Here is an 18841-nt window from a genome sequence, read left to right on the forward strand (position 1 = left end):
CAGATCAAAATTTGACATCGTCGCTGAATTCGCTAGTGTTTTATTAATCGGTTTTATTCTTTTGATGGTAAATCCCGAACGTATTCTCCGTCAAGCGAACTTCCCTCCTTGAGCTTTTGAGTACATTACTCATTCGCAATGACAATTCTAACTAAAAGCTTTCAAGAAGTTTCTATACCTAATTTTCATTTGCCGGATGTCTAAACGTCCTTAAAATTTTCGATTCCTTGTTTTCGTTTCGCAGGATCGCCATGTAGGGGACCTAGTCTACTGAATCAGGATTGAGTCAAGTGTTACCCTAATTCTCCTATGTAGGACCTAGTCCAAGATGAAGTGTGGATTTCAGTATTATCTTAGCTCTCCAGCCGCATTTGTCCGAGCATTAAAATGCACGCTTTGATTCCTGAATAAAGACAACCACCAGGTTTAAGTCTGTAGTCAAGAATAATTTATTTTGGCTCATCGCCAGCTTTTATATGTTTACAGTGAAGTTCTTAATTATACTCATGCATACTTTATTGCTAAATTGAACTTTGGAGTATTTTTCATATTCGATTTCCGCTTGAAATACATACAAATGCTTAATTACTAATTCTTTCTGAAATAAGTGTACCACTTTTAATGCGATCATACATTGCTAAGCTATGCAATGCGATCACACATTGTTAAGCTATATGTCACAGGTGTCTCGTGTGTAAAGCTATGTCAAATGCAATCGAGACATCAAACCTATTGAATCAGTAATATGTGTCGCGTGCAATAGTGTGGTCAGGCACACTACAGTACATTCCCCCTTCCACCACCACAACGGCACCTAGCCAACAGTCAGTTAACAAAAATTTTATGCATTTCCGCCCGCAACAAAATTGTCCCGATCAGTCATTGCACAAAAGCGGAGAATTGAATGCCCGCTTAACAGATATCACTACCGCCGATAAATTAGTACCTAGACATTTTACTTACGCCAGCCACCGGCAGTCCACAATCAGCACCACTAATAGTGCATGCAAGCATACCGTCTTCGTCGAATGAAACTGCGCTAATTTCTATGCAGAATCAAATTGCCATTCTGCAACGCCAACTTAAAGAAGCTGAGGTAAGGTTAGGCAAATCAGATTCAAGGAAAAGTAAAGAAGTACTAGCTAGGTCAACTAATGCTTTGTCAGTTGGTCAAGCAACATCGGTGGGCAGTGATACCATATCAACCATGTCAATATCGATGTCAAGGGAATCGCATGTAGGTTCGTACGCGTATCCGCTAAGTCAAACGAGCAACATGTTGCCGAATGCGCCGTAACATTCGATGTATCCAACAAGTCAAACACATGCCAGTGCATTTACACAACAGCGTGATGTCAGCAACATGTTCTTAAACTCGTTACAACCGCCAATTAATACAGTAACGAGTCAAGCAAATCTCGGTGCGCATACACAAAATCGTGATAGTAATATAACGTCGTGCGCATTGCAACAAAGTGCGCTTCCGCAACCAGTGTATATGCACCCGACGACATTTGCATTGAACTGTAACAATCGCGCTTCATTGTACACCAATTCGCCGGCACGCAATTCAGTAGACTCGGCTATAGCGCAGCGATGAATGATTTAAATGCCCTTGGTTCTACAGTGTCACGTAAAAAACTGATTGACTTTCCGGAGTTCTCTGGCCAGCCGGAAGAATGGCCAATATTTTACACTGCCTATGTCGAGTCGACAGCTGCCTACGGGTATACGAAATTTGAAAATAATAAACGTTTATATAAGTGCCTTAAAGGTGGAGCACGGGATGTAGTCAAGTCTCTTTAGATTCATCCAAATAATGTTAATGATGCTGTTGAGCATCTGCGTACACGTTTCGGTCGGCTTGAATTTTTAATTCGTAGCCAATTAAAGCTAATCCGAGAAGTTTCTCCGATTTCAGAAAATAGCGTAGGTAAACTTGTGCAGTTCGCAACAACAACCAAAAAATCTTGCATTATTTTTGCAATCCATTAATGGGGAGCACCATATAGCTAATCCAACTTTATTAGAAGAATTAGTACGAAAGCTGCCTATGAGTAAACGAGTAGAATGGGCCCGGCGTGCATCAACAATGTTGCCTTATGCAAATATTCAGCATTTTAGTGACTGGCTTTCAGAGATTGCCGCCTTGATTTCCACGGTGTTAGATAACGAGCCACGTGAAAATCGACATCGAAAAATCTTTCACGTTTCCGAAGCTCAAGGCAACGTCACAAGCGCCATAAAGTGTTCCATATGTAGGGAAGGGCACAAAATATATGTATGTAAGCAATTTTAGATGCAAACGTAACCAATCGTTGGTCTATGGTAAAACAACATTAACTTTGTTTCAGCTGTCTTAACTATGGTCACTCTACACGAGATGGCCACAGACGAAAGGCATGTGCAATAAATTATTGTGGAAAGAAGCATAATAAGCTTTTACATGAAACCCATAATGCCAAGCAGTGAAGTGGAGGTAGTCCCACGACAAATCCCTCAAACCAGGTTTCGAAATCAACCAATGACGCGGTCCTTAGCTACAATGTTAGTATAAGTTGAAGCAACAAATTACTTTTTCGAGTAGTTCCCGTGACGCTTCATGGTCCAACCAAAAGTGTGGATGTCTACGCATTATTGGATGAGGGAACGTCGGTAACAATGGTCGACAGGGACTTATTGGAGAAGTTAGGTGTCAGCGATCAACGGAAGCAACTCGATATCCAATGGTTTGGAGGCAAAGCGGTTCAGGAGTCGACAGTATTGGTCGAACTCTACATAAATGGTCGCGGGATCAAGAAGAAGCATATGTTGCGTAATTTTTATGGCGTAAATAATCTCAATCTACCCACGCAAACCTTGTCAGGGAAAAATGTGGAGAATTTGAAATTTTGTAAAAAATTCACACCGTCGCTATATTCTAACGCTATACCGAAGGTGCTTATTGGATTAGATCACTGCCATCGGGGGTTACCTTCGGAAATAATGGGAAGAAATGGAAACGGACCATACCCAGCACATACTGAGCTTGGTTGGGTGATTTTCGGACAGACTAATAGGGCGTATGAGCCAAACGCTATTTTAAAACACTATTTTAAAACGGAAAACTTTGGAATGAAATCTGTGCCGCCTGTATAAAATGACGATGACGAACTAACGAGCTAACGCAATGTTGGACGCCAATACTATAGAGATCAACGGGAGGTTCCACGTAGGTTTGTTATGGAAGTCCAATGATAGTATTCTGCCCGAAAGTTATTCAATGGCACTCAATCGGTTAGTGTGTATTGAACGAAAGATGAAACGCAATGAGGAATTCGCCAAAGCATATAGTGGAATCATCGACAGATACGTGCAGAAGCGATACGCTCGTAAGGTTAACGCTGACGAAATAGCCTCTTATCATCCAAAGAATTGGTACTTGCCGCACTTCGCCGTGGTGAACCCAAATAAGCCGATGAAATTGCGCCTTGTCTTCGATGCAGCAGCTTGCTCGAATGGGACCTCACTCAATTCGCATTTGTTAAAAGGGCCTCAGTAGTATCGCCCGCTGGCGCAATATTATTTCACTTTCGCTAGGGTCAGGTTGCAGTATTCGGCGATGTAATGGAAATGTTTCACCAGGTGGTGGTGCAACCTAGCGATCGATGCGCATAACGATTTCTTTGGCGAGGAGGCGATGAGACAAAACCACCCGACGGTTATGAAATGATAGTAGTGACTTTTGGGGCAGCTTGTTCACCATGCTTAGCTCATCATGTGAAGACAATGAACGCTTTGAGACACCGTCAATAGGATAACTTACGAGCAGTAAAGGCCGTACTCGAGTACTACTATGTGGATGATTTTGTCGACAGTTTTGTCTCCTTTGATGAAGCCATTAAGTCACGAAGCAGGTGTGTGAGATACATCAACATGCCGGAGTTGTCTTACGAAATTTTATATCGAATTCGCCCGAAGTAATGAAGTCGCTGGGTGGTAAAAGTGTTGCGCTGGGCATTAATCGCGACGAAACATTCGCTTCCGAAAAGGTTTTAGGGATGTATTGGCAACTACGGTACTGTACTGATGATTTTAATTTCGAAGTAAAGTTTAATTACACTCATAAAATCGTCCTGGCTGGATTAAAATGTCCAACAAAAAGATAGATTCTTAGTATCGTTATGTCTATATTTGATCCTATAGGTTTTTTATCCCACTTTACTATAAGCGCCAAACTCTTGCTGACAGAAGTCTGGAGACGCCAGATTAGATGGGATGAACAAATTCCAGCCGAAGTGAACGCAGCCTGGGAGAGGTTCCGCCAGCAACTTACCAATGTTACACAATGCCATATCCCGCGCCATTATTTTAATAATACAACTAAGAAACAATTGCAGCTACATGTATTTGTCGACGCGAGTGAGGACGAGTTCGCAGCAGCAGCTTAATGAAAGTTCATCACAGTTCATGGTGTGATTGGAGTTTCATTTGTTTGCGCGAAGACCAGAACCGCTCCGTTGAAGCGTCTTACGATGCCGCGCCTTGAACTACAGATAGCAGTTCTGGGAACGAGGTTAATGAATACTATTTGAAATGAACATTCTTTCAAAATTAATGACTTTTTATATGGAGCGATTCAAGAACCGTGTTACATTGGATCAATAGTAAGAATCGCCGGTATAAGCCCTTCATTGCGCATAGGATTGCGGAAATTCTGGACGGATCAAAGCCAAGCTATTGGAGGTGGGTGTCTACGACAGACAATGTAGCAGATGAAGCCACTCGTGCTAAGTGTCCTACAGATTTCTTGCCATCATCGCGCTGGTTCAACGGTCCGCATTTTCTTAAAACTACACAGGAAAACTGGCATGACGCAAACTCTCTTGGAACAAATTGACATGAATCGTTTGTTGAAGAAGAAATTAAACCAAAGTTCGCGTTAATGGTTGCACGTAAAATATTTATTGACTTTAGTCGTTTTTCATCCTTTGCCAAACTTAAACGCACTATCGCTTGGATTCTTAGATTTATCTCAGCATGCAGAAACCGGAAGACGTCCGAGCAAATGTAATGCCTAACAGCAGAAGGGCTCGAGAGATCACAGTTTACATTATGCCGTCTAGTCCAAGAAGACAAATACGCTGCTGAGATGAAAGATATTGATTGCTGACAAGCAACCTATTGCCCACGACAGTAAGCTATACCAACTCTGTCCTTATATGGATGAAAACGGGTTACTAAGAGTTTACGGAAAAATCGATGCTGCAGTTTGCTTTCCATATGATGCCAAACGTCCGGTTATTCTGCCAGCCGGTCACATCGTAACAAAATTAGTAGTTGCCGATAAACACGGCAAGATGATGCATCAATATATTGAAGCGACCATCACGGAGATTCGGCGTACGTTTTGGATTCCGCGTTTTCGTCAAATTTTGCGCGCAGTCGTGTCTAGTTGCTCTGTTTCCACAATTTTAAAGGCGAAGCCGGTTGTCCCATTGATGGGCTCTCTTCCGCGAGACCGTCTGACGCCATACATTCGCCCTTTCACCTTTACTTGCCTTGATTATTTCGGCCCAATCAACGTTTCCATTGGTCGACGTACCGAACAGCGATGGGTTGCCCTGTTCACGTGCCTGACGGTGAGGGCAATCCACTTGGAACTGGCACAGGACTTATCCACCGACTCCTGTATACTTTGTATTCGCAACTTTATCAACAGGCGGGTCAGTACCTACACGTTTGCGTTCCGATAAAGGAACAAATTTTGATGGAGTCGACAGAAAAGCTAAGCGATTCACGGAAGTTTTGATCGCGAGACAATCCAAAATGAGCTGTCGTCTAAGGGAGTCGAGTGGGTGTTCAACTGGCCGAGTAACCCATCTGAAGGTGGAGTATGGGAACGGATGGTGCAGTGCGTAAAACGCGCTCTGTGGCACACTTTGAAAGAGGAGTCTCCTAAAGAACATACGTTAGCAAGCGTACTGATTGAAATAGGGAACCTCATCAACTCTAGGCCTCTTACACACATACCAGTGAGCAGCGACGAGGACGAGCCATTGACGCCTACCCACTTTCTGTTGGGGTCAGCGAACACAGCAAGCACTCCTAGCGTTCATGATCCTGTCCAGAAAGTATACACCCTTCGCAAACAGTGGCGGGTGTCTCGCCAATACAGGGATCGCTTCTGGAAGCGCTGGATAGCGGAATATTTGCCAACGTTGACACGTCGGGTAAAGTGATGTCGCCCAGAAAAGGCTTTCCATGTGGGAAACTTAGTTCTCGTTTGTGACACGAACGTACCAAGGCGGGGCTGGTGTCGTGGTAGGGTGGTGAAAGTATACCAAGATCGTCGGTATACCAAGTCGACGGTGAGATTCGCCGCGCTGACGTGAAAACTAGCAGCGGTGTGTTACGACGCCCTGCATTCAAGTTGGCGATCTTAGACGTGGATTGTGGTGAAACGAAGCGTTCCACGGGGTGGGGGATGTGATGACATCACCACCGGAACAAACCTTGTCATGAATTGTTATAAATTGTGAGTGTGAATCACCCGGTTTTCTCGTCTTGTGCCATTCTTCACACTATTTATATGCCAATCATGAGGCAACAACGGCCAGTCATATTTTGGCGCCTAGTTTGACAGTTCAATCACATTTATTTATCATTTGCATGAAGGAGTTTGAGAATACTGCGGTGAGTTAAAATGTTTAAATGTATATGTATTTTGTACTTATCGAATTTTTTTGTTTTTAGAAACAGACCAAGGAATTTCAGGAAACTAAAATAACTATTAGATATCTTGTATCTAGAAAAATTTAAGAAAAATTCCAAAACTATATGAAATTCTGACATTTAACTTCACTGTCTTACGTGCAACTAAAAGAAAATTTCCGGTATCCAAATGCTTGACGGGAGGTAGAAAACGCTGCCAAAGCTCGTCCTCTGAAGTGATGATAGTGATGATGATTGCATCCTGGTTTCGGGAACCTTTTCCCATTAAAGATGTATAATGGAATTCGTAGGTTTAGAACTTTATTAAATATGCGCGTTCATTAAATTTTTGAATCGCGATTATCGCATACATTTTCAGCGAATTAAAACGACTTTAAATTTTAATAAAAGTTTGAACACGTGAGTCACGCTTTAGACTCTATAAATTTTCGAAACGTTAGAAAACGATGTTCACTCTCTGCTTGTCCAAAACCAAAGAGATCGAACTACCGCAATCATAGCCTCAGCTAAGCCGCTCTTTGCGGAAATTTTCGAATATCATAATTATTATGCTTAATCAACGCGAGTGGCGTGATTTTCATGGAAATTCAAAAACACGTAAAGATAAATGTCAGGGTAAACAATAGTATTGTGCAAACAATAATATTGGATACATAAATTAAAAATGTACTAACTAAGCCGAGAACAAAACCAGAAGCTCGAATTTTTCGATATAAATGAAATCCAAATTCGGTATTTCTTATTAGAATTTAGTAATAATTAGATAAATTAATTTTAAATATATTATTTCCTACTATCCAGGCACAATTGAACTTTACCAGGCTTACGTACCAATACAATCGGTGAACACCAATCGCTATCAGATTCTTCTATTATATCCAGTTCAAACATCCTGTACAACTCAGCATAAATTAGCTTTTCTATCGCTAGTGAGATTGGAAAATGCCGCTGTTTAATTGGTTTAGCATCACCAACATCTATGACATGTGATATCACATGCGTTTTTCCAATACCAATTAGCGAGGATGTGATTGAATTACTTTTTCTAAATCATGTTTTTGATTTTCTGTTAAAGTATGTTTTGACAATAGCTCTTCGTCAGAAGCCTGATTTATTTCACTTAAATGGATAGGTAAAAGATCAAATAATTTCCAAAAATCTATTCCCAAGTACAGATTTTGTGCCAAGATGGGAATAACATAAATATTTATTAATTTCGACAGGCCTCGAAAAGTAATTTGGGTTTTTATACACCCTAGAACTTATTGTGACTTTCCGTCTGCGGTTTTAACAAATGATGTACAAGTTTTAATAGGTATATCTTCTTCCAAAATTTGTGTTGCAAGTTTGGCTCCAACACAACTGACAGAAGTACCAGTATCTAACAACCCGGAAACAGTTTGCCGAATAACTGCATTTCCGCATATGGTCGAATGTCATTCGTTTCATCAAAAATTGAACTTAATAGTAGTTTTCTGTTATTGCGAACATTATTCCAAAAGTGGCTATCCGACTACTGGACCCACTTTTTGATTTAAGAACGATACTATTTTGATTAAAATCATTAAAAATTCGTTCACGTGCAAGGTCGTATTCCTTCACACGAATATGAAAAGGTTTATTTGGGTTAGGTGAATGAAGTATTTTGTTTGTGATGGGTTTGTTGCTTTATGCTTCAGAGTTTTTAATGATGTCTGTTTGCGTGCACCTTTCAGTGCACTCGATTGACCGTTTTTTGAAGCATTACAGCGCGGAAAATTTGGTTTATATACGTCAGTGGTTCCGCATCCATAGCAGAAAACCCTACGCTCGCTAACGCAATCCTGATATCGATGTCCATTCCTCATGCAATTCCAGCAAACAAAAGCCACCTCCTCAATTTCATCATATTCGCTTCCATCTGCGTCACTGGCAAAGTCAAAATTGGTTTGAACTTCAGGAACACGTTTGCGAATTGGCAAAGATTTGCTATAGTTTTGCCGGGTTTGCATGTCTTGCGGGAAAAATTCACATTTCCGACAGATATCACGTAAATGAGCAAATGAAAAAACCTGAATATTTAAAATTTCAGACTGTATTTCCGGTAATAGATTTCTTCTAATAATTTCAACAAGAGTACCTTCCGGAATTCGTCGATTCAGCCGATCAGTCAACAGAACTATCGAGTCATTGAAAGAATCAAAACTTTCGTTTGCTTTTTGCTTTCTGTCACGGATTTTCTCTCTATAGTCGACATCTGTCCTAGTATCCTTATATTGCCTTCTTAGGGTCTCACATAAACTAGGCCAACGAATTTCCCATACAGATTTGTGGTACCTCTAAAACCAATCACTAGCTTTAGAGTCAAAAAGCAAACTAGCATGTCTACACACAATATCGAAGCAACCGCCTAATGTTTGATTAGTCAAAGTGTACAATCTCGTGGTGGCCACGGCGCGCACCCCCGGAATTGTAGAAGATTGAGATTAGGCGGAAAAAGGAGAGAATAAAAAACACCAAAAGGATTCGATTAATTCACTGCCATTGTATAGTTTTTTATTAACAAATGGAAATACAACAAGTGTTAAGAAATGTTTTAACAAATGTTGTGGAAAATTGTATATGATAATAATTCTGCAAATTTACACTTACGTGAACGTGAGATAACGTGTACCTTTGCTGGCTGCTGGATTCAAAGAGGACGAGCCTCTTTGCAACATAAGCCGATGAACCCATCATACAGCTCCTTCGTTGGGTTGCCCGGCAACAAAGTTGCTATACCGCGGGCTCACAGCAGTAAAAAATCTAATATGCATACGTACTACCACTCACAGATGCCTGTGTGTATTAGTGATCACAAGCATATGTGGGTGGTAGTAAACGAAAGAAAATAAAATAAAGAAAATTATGTTACGAGGGGCGGGGAGATATATTTAGGCCTGCGGCCTAAACATACCGGCCCCTTGCCGTAAGCAACAAAGAAAAAAAAAAATTAAAAAAGGAATGCCACGTCATCGCACGTCCAGTAAGGCGCTGTATCGAAATAAGGCAGTGCAGATGCGGACTACAAGCACTGCACGCCAGATGGTTGACCTTACGTTTCGCTCTCCTGTGGAAAAAGAAAAGAAGTTATTAAATAATTACGTGGTTTTGAATTTCGTCAAAGAGACTAGATTAATAAGAGGGAGCATTGTAGAGTCGTTCATTCTCCACAAAGTGGAACGGCTACACCAGGAATACACCATACGTTTTGCCCCTGTTTCGTTTTCACCATCGGGATTAAAAAAGTCATGAGCCTGGGTATTCGCGCAATTTTAGTGATGTAAATTGCATGGCGCCAGCGCCAATGCGGTGCCAGCTCAATGGTAGCTCATTGACGCAATGACTCCAAGCGAATTTTTGGCGCTACTTAGTAGTGAGTGCGTAGTACATTTCACTTGCGCTTTTGAGTGAAACGATTTTTGTGTGTCAGGCACGAGTTTGGTGTTATTGGCGCTACTGGCAATGATGACACTGAGCTGATGACGGTAGCGCTGGTGGTTCAGCTTTTGAATCAGAGAAAGTACTGATGACCCGTGTAAATTATTATGGCTTTGGCTATTATTGGCTGTAACTTTGAACTAAATAAATGTTGCGGACATAACAAGCAGTCATTTTTGAGTTTTATATTTTAGATTTAATGCACAATTAATATGGGTGTGTTTGAGCAGCCAAATAATAACAGAGTATTGCTAAAGTGCTGCTGAGTTGATGGAATGTAGCTAATTTCCTAGTGATGATCAATAGATTGTCAATATTTCGTTCAACGAACATGCGAAATTGCCACATCTGCTCAAATTTTCCAAGATTTTCCATTGGTGATCTAACTTAAGCTGTTATGCCAATATTTTTCGGCCAGCTTATTTCAAATAGGTCATTTTTCCAAAAGCAAAATAAATGACAGCAAAGATTACAGAGTTAAACAGCCTTATAACATCAGCTATGTTGAGGCGGACAGCATAGCAAAAAGTATGACGAATTCCTGGTGCAGCCGTCCCACAATTTCCACAAAGCTTTAGAACTCTACAATGTACCATCTTATATTTAGAGAGTCTTTGCTCTAAGCTTTTTTTTATACACCACCTAGCGGAAGTTAGCCAGAACACAAACCGAAACCGGAATATCAGCCAGAACACAAACCGGAAGAACGGATGCGACACCTAGAATATATGTGTGTGTGTATATATACTTTTCCTTGCACCATTTGGGCTAGAACGCCCTTTTTCATACTAGTTCTGGATCTGGGTGAGATATTCCGATTTCCATATTTTGCAGAATGTTTGATGAAGGGCTTTCATCTTCTGCCATCGGTTTACGATTGAGGCAGGATTTTCACTACAATCGAGTTCAGGTGCCCCGTGAAGGCGGTGCTAAATCAAGCAGTTGTTTGCAAGGATGTCCTAGTTTTTGACAATTAAGCAAGAACTGCTTGTTCAGAATTTCGTTGTGCGCTTTAATATTGAGCTCTTTAGCCTCAATATATAGATGGTGACCGAGGGTCATAAGGAGACATCCGGTGGCAGTTCTGATTGCACTATTTTGACAGGTCTGTTGCCTTTTCCAGTGTGTATTTTTAAGACCAGGTGACCAGACTGGCGTAGCTCATAAGCGGCCAGCCAATTGCTTTGTACGTAGTAAGCAACGTCTCTTTAGCTTTTCCCCACGTGCTGCCGGCAAGCGACTTGGGGATTTTGTTGCGACTTTGTACTTTAGAAACAATTTCGGTGGCATGAGCCTTGAAGGTGAGAGTATTATCGCAAGTTACCCCTAAGATCCTTGGGTGACTGACAGTCGGTAGTGTGACACCATCGACGCGGACGTCGAATATTTGCGACATCTGTCCCTTCCACGTCGTAAACAGGGTGGCCGTGGATTTTGTCGGTGATAATGTCAAGTTGTGCGCGGCGAAGAAACCGGAAAAATGGGGGAGATAGCTGATTATTTTAGAAATTAATACATCAATTTCGGGGCCAGGTCCTGTAGCCATAATCGTGCAGTCGTCAGCATAGGAAATGATTTTAACTCCTCCATCTTTTTAGGCAATCGGTAAGGTGTGAGCCTTCTATGTATGTCTTGGAGTAGCGTGCCGTGGTTGACTGTATCCAAAGCTTTTGACAGGTCATGTGCCACGAGCACCGTCGTATGATAGGGTTTTTGCAGATTTGAACTGTAATTAATCTGAGTGTTAATGGCATAGAGCGCGGAGGTGGTGCTGTGCATTTTACGGAAGCCATGTTGGTGCGTGGCTGGGCGAAGATTTGCCGTGGAATGAGATAGCAGAACGGTTTTCAATGTCTTAGCTACTGATGAAAGGAGTGATATCGGTCGATAAGACTCGCCTTCGTTAGCTGGTTTGCCAGGCTTTAGTAGCGGGATTATCCTTGCCATTTTCCATTTTTCGGGAATGACGTAGGATGCCAGTGACAGGTTGAAAACATGTGTGAGGTATTTAATTCCCTCATCGCCTAGGTGTTTAAGCATTGGCATGGCTATTCCGTCGGGGCCTATTGACTTGGAGGGCTTGGCCTGTGGATGGCTGCTTCAACCTCGGTAGGGGTGATGGTAGTGGGTGGCACGTCGTGTTTATGTTTATGAGCTCGGCTGTTAGCACGACGTCTGGCTTTGTCTACAGAAGAATGTATTATAATTGTCGGCAAAAGTCGCTCGCGCATTTCTTCGAATCAGATAAAGATTTATCACAGAAGGCTATAGATACTTTATAGTTGGATTAGACAAGGATTTGACGGTTGACCACAATTTACCAACACCCGAAGGGTTGCATTTCTTTAGATGCTCCCCTCATTTGGCACGTTTATGTTCATTTACCAGCCGCATGATATCCAAGTTGAGACTCCTAAAAAAGGGGGTCTCTAGGGTTGAGGTGTCTCGCAAGGTCACGTTCTCTTGCTAAATTTACGGCTTCGGCCGGAAAATGTGCTATGATTTCAGGTATTCTACCGCCCGGGGTGAAGCGTGCAGAAGCTGAAGTGATGACCATGCAGAACGCACGCTCGCCTTGTCGGAAATCAGTCGGAAAGGGGAGGACCGCAGAAGATTGATTTCTAAAGGTTGTGTAGTCTTCCGAATGGACTTTTTTTAAATTAATGAAAGTCCGCTTTTCAGAGGCGATGAAATTGGCAGGTCGCTCAATTGAAAGGAGTATGGGCAAGTGACCAGAAGCTAAAGTAAGGATCGGTTGCCATTCAACGCAATTTATGAGCCCTGCACTGACGATTGAGATGTCAGGCGAGCTGTGGCAATTACCTGCAATTCTGGTGGGGGCATCGCCGTTTATCGTGCAGGAAGTCGTATTGTCTATTTGCTCTGCTAGTTGCCTGCATCTGCCGTCGACTGACGAGCTGGAATGCCAGAGATCGTGGTGAGCGTTGAAATTGCCAAGGATAAGACGGTTTTCGCCACAGAGTACCGTACTGATATCAGGGCGTTAGCCACTTGGACCGCAGCTGGCAGGGGAATATAGATGTTAATTAGTTCTAGGTCAACATCGCCTGACCGCATGGTTATGCCTTGACTTTCTAAGCTATTATCCCTGCGGCTGATGTTAGGTTGAAATAGACTACATTGCACGGTGTGATGAGTGATAAGGGCAAGGCCACCACCATTACCCCTTGTGCGATCTTGCCTATGAATGTTGTTGCCATCGCAAGTTCGGAGGTCCGATCTGGGAGTTAGCTTTGTTTCTTGAATTGCGGCTGTACGTATATTAATTTTATTCATGTAGTCAACTATCTCTGCGGTCTTGCTAGTTAAACCGTTAAAATTAAGTTGCAGACTTCTGAAGTGCATAGGGGGCAGTCGTCAGTCTGGGAGTCAGAGATGGATGAAGGCGCCTTGAAGGATATAGGCTTTGTCGGGTGTGCTGTCCTACTGCTGCTGGTTTATCTGGTGTCAATGAGTTGGTACTAGTGTTTTGGCAGCAAGGTGCAACGAATATACCGGTCGAACGGTTGCCGTTTGTAAGCCCAGAGCATCTATGAAGGTGGCATATGCGAAGGCATGAACTGCATTGGACCGATGCACAGTGTTTCGTGTAGAAAAAGCTAGCTGGACAAAATTATTTTACGAGATTTTCCGTTTCATATGCAGTCATTTATTACAACTACGTCATTTTTTTCAGCCATATGTTCTTTTTTTTATTTTTTTCCAAAATTTTACTTCATATGCATACATTTGCTTATTTCATATACAGTAACTCATGTGAATAAGTGACATAGATCCAAAAAAATTTAAAGGACTTAAGAATATTACTTTATTGTACTTAAATTGAATGGACTACAAATCTCAATACTCTAAAAAATTCTAAAAATTCGGAAAAAAAATTAAAACTTTTTATGAAAATTCGTCGAATTTTTCAAGCATTTTTTAAATATAATTTAGTTTTTTTAGTTCGTGACAAATTTTCTTATGGGAATTAGTTAAAATAAATTTGCGAAAGCGAAAATTGTAAGAATTGTGCAAAAAGGGTGTCTACTTATTTATGTGAGTGACCGTACATATGTACATACATATTTTGTATTTATTTGAGTATTTATCCTGGCACTACAATTTTTACAAAATTATTTTATAGTATCAGTCGGGAATGTAAAAGTGAATTACAATAATAATAATAACAATGTAAATAATTAAATTAATTATGTGAAAATTACTTATTACAAAAACTTAAAAGTAAAGTATCATACAAAGTACAAAAACAATAGATTTAAATTAAATAAAACCTGATCCAACAAAAAGTTATAGAGTAGGTTATCTTTTATAATTATGTTATTATTCGCTATCATCACTTTCATTCGATGAGTCACTTGTGGAATAGTCATGAGCATCAGCAACACTACTGTGAAAGCTTGAAACAACTGGGATATTTATTGACTCCTCAACATTATCGGGAGACAGTAAGTTTAAGACTTCTGAAGTCAGACTTTTAAATTTTTTCTTAGGTATCTCCCTAAAACTGTTAACTAAAGGATCCAATGTTATAAGCAACATATTCATAAGATCTCTATTTGCAGTATTTATATTACATTCAGGTATTGGCGTAGATGCTACCAAATGGGGTTGTTTTGTGTAGCGTTCCTGTGTGGTTATACCTGCATTAGGATTGCTTTGTATGTACCTGTTTTTATGCCTTGGGGACTGGTGCGGTAGGTTGTGGCAGGTTGAAGTCAGTGATCTTCGTCTTTTTGCTTTTGGTGTGCCCTTGTTGACCTTGCGCGTTTATTTTTGTATGTTTTATGGCTACGTGTTTATTCCCTGTACCTGGGAATTGGTTTTGCCGTTTGTAGATCAGCTTTAAAGGTTCAAATATCTCGTCGGAGCTGGTACGTACATACATCCTATTTTATATGTAGAGATAACTAAATCTACAAAAAAAAAATTTAAAATAGATGTGCAAAGAATTCGCAATGGTTTTTTCTTTCGACTATTAGAGAATACTTGCGACTATAACATATGTAAAATTTAGCCCGGATGTCCGCGGATGTATGTAACTTTTTTGTCCCTAAATTTAAAAATATAGAGAAAAAATACCTTTTCTTCTTAATAACGGAATGTTAAATATATTTAAAATACTCAAATTGCGAAATAATTACTATTAAAAAAATTTACTTACTTTAGAGCTTAGAATCCATCAAAAAAATTATATAAAAGTGTTCAATTAAAAGAAATATGAAGCTTAATATTCAACAAGAATTTTGCAAATTAATCAATGCATTTTACGGCCACTCCTGCCTTCTTACTTCAATTACTCAATATATATGAGCAAAAATATCAAAAAAAGCAAAAATCCCGTTATTTTGTTTGTTTTCTTTCATTTCCCATTACACTTTTCTTGGAATAAGAACTTTGTTTTTGTCCAGCTAGCTTGTTCTACACGAAACACTGTGCGATGCCGCGATCGTAAATACTCTGAGCTGGCACACGGAACACACGGTGTGGGGGACAAGGAGTTGATGACTCCTTCTTACGCGAATAAGAACGTCGGAAACTGAGGGGAGGGACGGGGGTAAAAGCTGCTGCTCGGCATTGCTACTATCCATGCTACGTATATTGTAGTGATGGGTTGTAGCGACTGCGTCAGGTGGAAGCGCCATTTGGCGCGAACAACAGCGGACGGTTGATGTGGACTGCTGAGCAGCATCGCTGCTAGAAGGTGGCGGAGGTACATTTGAGAGTGAACCGCGGGACGTCCTTGGACGTGAACAGCAGGGAGCCAGGGAGCAGAAGGGTATGGAGCAGTCCAGCTGCAAGGAGCTGCTCCGAGGATGACAATTTGTGCGAGGGACGCAACAAATTAAATGGGGTTACACTGAAATGACAGCCTTTGTCGGGGAAAAATATCCTGACTCGCTCCGGTACGAAGAACCGGCTGCCGTGGGAAGCGAATTGCTCACGAGTTATTTTTGATGTGGTATGTAAATCCATTAGTTGTGGCGGAGGAAATACGTCCACGACGTATCGTTTAACGCTTCTTCCAATAGTCGGCTGAATAAAGTTCAGGCAACTCTTGCCGTCGTATAACTTCTGTATGGGAAGCGCCATTCCCCGGTAGGTTTATTGAATCTTTAAGCGATACGATATCTTTGAGCGCAACGCAAGACCCAAATTTAATAAAACTTGTTACAATAAAATGCAAGTTTAATGATTTCACATACAAATATACATAGATGGAACTTACTTTATTGGCCAATTTTCGGTTGATCTCGTACCTTATTGCCTCCACCAATTTCCATGTAATATTACCTGATGTAAAATCATCGAAACGAATTCTAACCGACATGGCAGCTATACGTCTAAGATGTGTAAAACAGATTTTTTTTTAACCTTTGTAAATCCAGCCACAACTACTGCAACTACTAAAATCTGAAAAGATGAGATATTAGGTTTTAATTTTTCCTTTTACCTTTACATTTCACCTGATGCTCTTTTACTACAGCTATTAGATCTCTTTAAATGGATAAAGCGGCGAAGAAATTTGAGTTTCTGCTATAGTCATGCGGTTTCCTCCTGATTCAGATGTTTCGCCTTTTTCGATGCTTCTTCCTTTGATCCATCTATTGTGAGAGCCTGTATAAATTGAATTTGATCTTCTAGCAACAGTTCATACTCATATTTTGCTTTGACATCTTTGAATCCCTATTGGAAACGTGCAGACGCCAACTGTTCAACTTCCAAATTTTCCTGTTCAGAGTTCGGTTGTTTTTCTACATTATGAACCTCAAAATAGTCCTCTCTGGATATAAGAAAATCATTAAATGTTGGGAAAACTTTAATTTGAGAAAACTACCCACCCTTTTTCCAATCCTGCGGCATGTAATAATGCGTTATCCTTTCAAATTCACGGGATTTTTAATGTTTTTAGAAATTTGTAGCAACTGCTTTTTGTGTTCCCTCTCCTCGCACACTCGTAATATGGTATAGTAAATAGATAGAATAAATGTACAATTCTATTAAGACTTACATTTTATTTTATTTATTTTTATTTATTTATTTAAAATTATAGTCGACTCAAAAACAAAGCGGTCGACTGCTAAGAATAGTAGATTCAATTACAAGAAAAGAACGTACATAAATTTACAAGTCAAGAATTAAAGTAAATTATATATAATTATACGCATTACAATTTCAATTATAGTATACTGAAAGTAACAATGTTATTTAAGAATTTATTTAAGTGTGCCCAGGGGGACCTCGGTGCCCATAAGGGGCTGACGCGACGTACTTATAAAGCTCATGAAGTAGGGGGAACACGCGAAAGAAAAATAAGATTAAAATATCAGGCTAAACCTAAGAGTATCGCAGTATGTAAAGCGGCAAACGAACATTCAAGGCTCAATCCGATTTATATGGCTTTGATAGGTTGGAGACCAAACACATGAACAATACTCGAGAATGGGACGTACCAGCGAGATATAAAGGACCTTGGTGAAATAAGGGTCATCAAACTATTTAGCCCAATGTTTGATAAATCCTAGTACACCAATTGCTTTGTTAATAGTGGTAGAGATATGTAAAGCTTAATTTCGGATCAAAAATAACACCTAGATCAGTTACAACAGATATCCGCTCCAAAGGGTTGCCGTTAAGTATATAAGATGTCAGGACCGGCCTTACCCGGTGAAATGTCATTTGATTGCATTTAGAGCAATTCAGAAAAAGAAAATTTGCAGTACACCAGCTTTGAAAACAGTCGGGATCAGCCTGAAGCTGGTTAAAACAAGACAAGTTTGAAGGCAGATATTTGTAACAAAGTTTTACATCATCTGCGTACATAAAAACTCTAGAATGCAAGATAACCTGTGGTAAGTCATTGATCAACAGAGTAAAAAGTAATGGACCCAAATGGCTACCCTTGGGCACGCCAGAAGTTACATCAATCGACCTTGAAAGATTGTTTTTGAAGAAAACTCGTTGTGTCATATTTTAAAGATAACTTGAAATCCAATTTAACAAAAGCTTTGGAAAGCCCAGTAGGTTAAGTTTGTGAACTAAGAGCTCGTGATTAACAAACGCTTTACTAAAGTCAGTGTAATTGACATCTGTTTGTTTGCAATCTAAAAAACCATTTATAACAAAAGACGTAAATTCAAGGAAGTTGGTAGTTGCTGATCTTCGACCCAGAAAGCCATGTTGGCAAGGTGATATTAAAGAGCTACACAGATATTGAAGTTGGCATGTAATTATCTGCTCAACAGTTTTAGGGATAGCTGAGAGCTTAACTATGCCTCTGTAGTTCTCAATATTAGACCTACTACCTTTTTTAGGCACGACTGTTTCCAAATAGATGGGAATGATGCGGATTCTAGACACAGTTTAAACAATTTTAAGATAATTTCAGATAGGCTGACAGCACAATTCTTAAGAACGCAACCGGGAACACCGTCTGGACCCGGTGAAGATATCTGTTTCAATACAAGTAGACTCTGAGGAGCAGTATCTTTATCGATAAATGGGTTTAAAATATTATTAGAACTTTCCAAGCTATATGGATAAACATCGGACTCGGCACATGGGACGAATATGTTGATTTAAAGAATTCAACAAATAAATCTGCGATTTCATGATCGGGATTTATCGTTTTTGCATCCATAAATAA

At 40.3% G+C, this 18841-nt stretch overlaps 1 protein-coding gene across 7 annotated transcripts in view; it reads right to left on the minus strand.

The window, feature by feature from the left end:
- LOC137240174 (uncharacterized) overlaps positions 1 to 18841 on the minus strand; it is a 479876-nt gene that overhangs the window by 213775 nt on the left and 247260 nt on the right. For 3 of the 7 annotated variants that reach the window (XM_067766107.1, XM_067766102.1, XM_067766103.1), the window contains 4 exons: positions 17037 to 17149; positions 16662 to 16978; positions 16424 to 16608; positions 9219 to 9802 (listed from right to left, as the gene is read on the minus strand). The exons of 1 other annotated variant lie outside the window; for it this stretch is intronic. The gene's annotated coding sequence lies outside the window, so the exon portion shown is untranslated. Of the gene's footprint in view, positions 1 to 9218; positions 9803 to 16423; positions 16609 to 16661; positions 16979 to 17036; positions 17150 to 18841 lie in introns of those variants that run through there. 3 more of the 7 variants (XM_067766105.1, XM_067766104.1, XM_067766106.1) reach the window with 3 other exon arrangements.

Source organism: Eurosta solidaginis, chromosome 2 (genome assembly GCF_040869045.1).
Source record: "Eurosta solidaginis isolate ZX-2024a chromosome 2, ASM4086904v1, whole genome shotgun sequence".
Classification (NCBI taxonomy): Eukaryota; Metazoa; Arthropoda; class Insecta; order Diptera; family Tephritidae; genus Eurosta; species Eurosta solidaginis.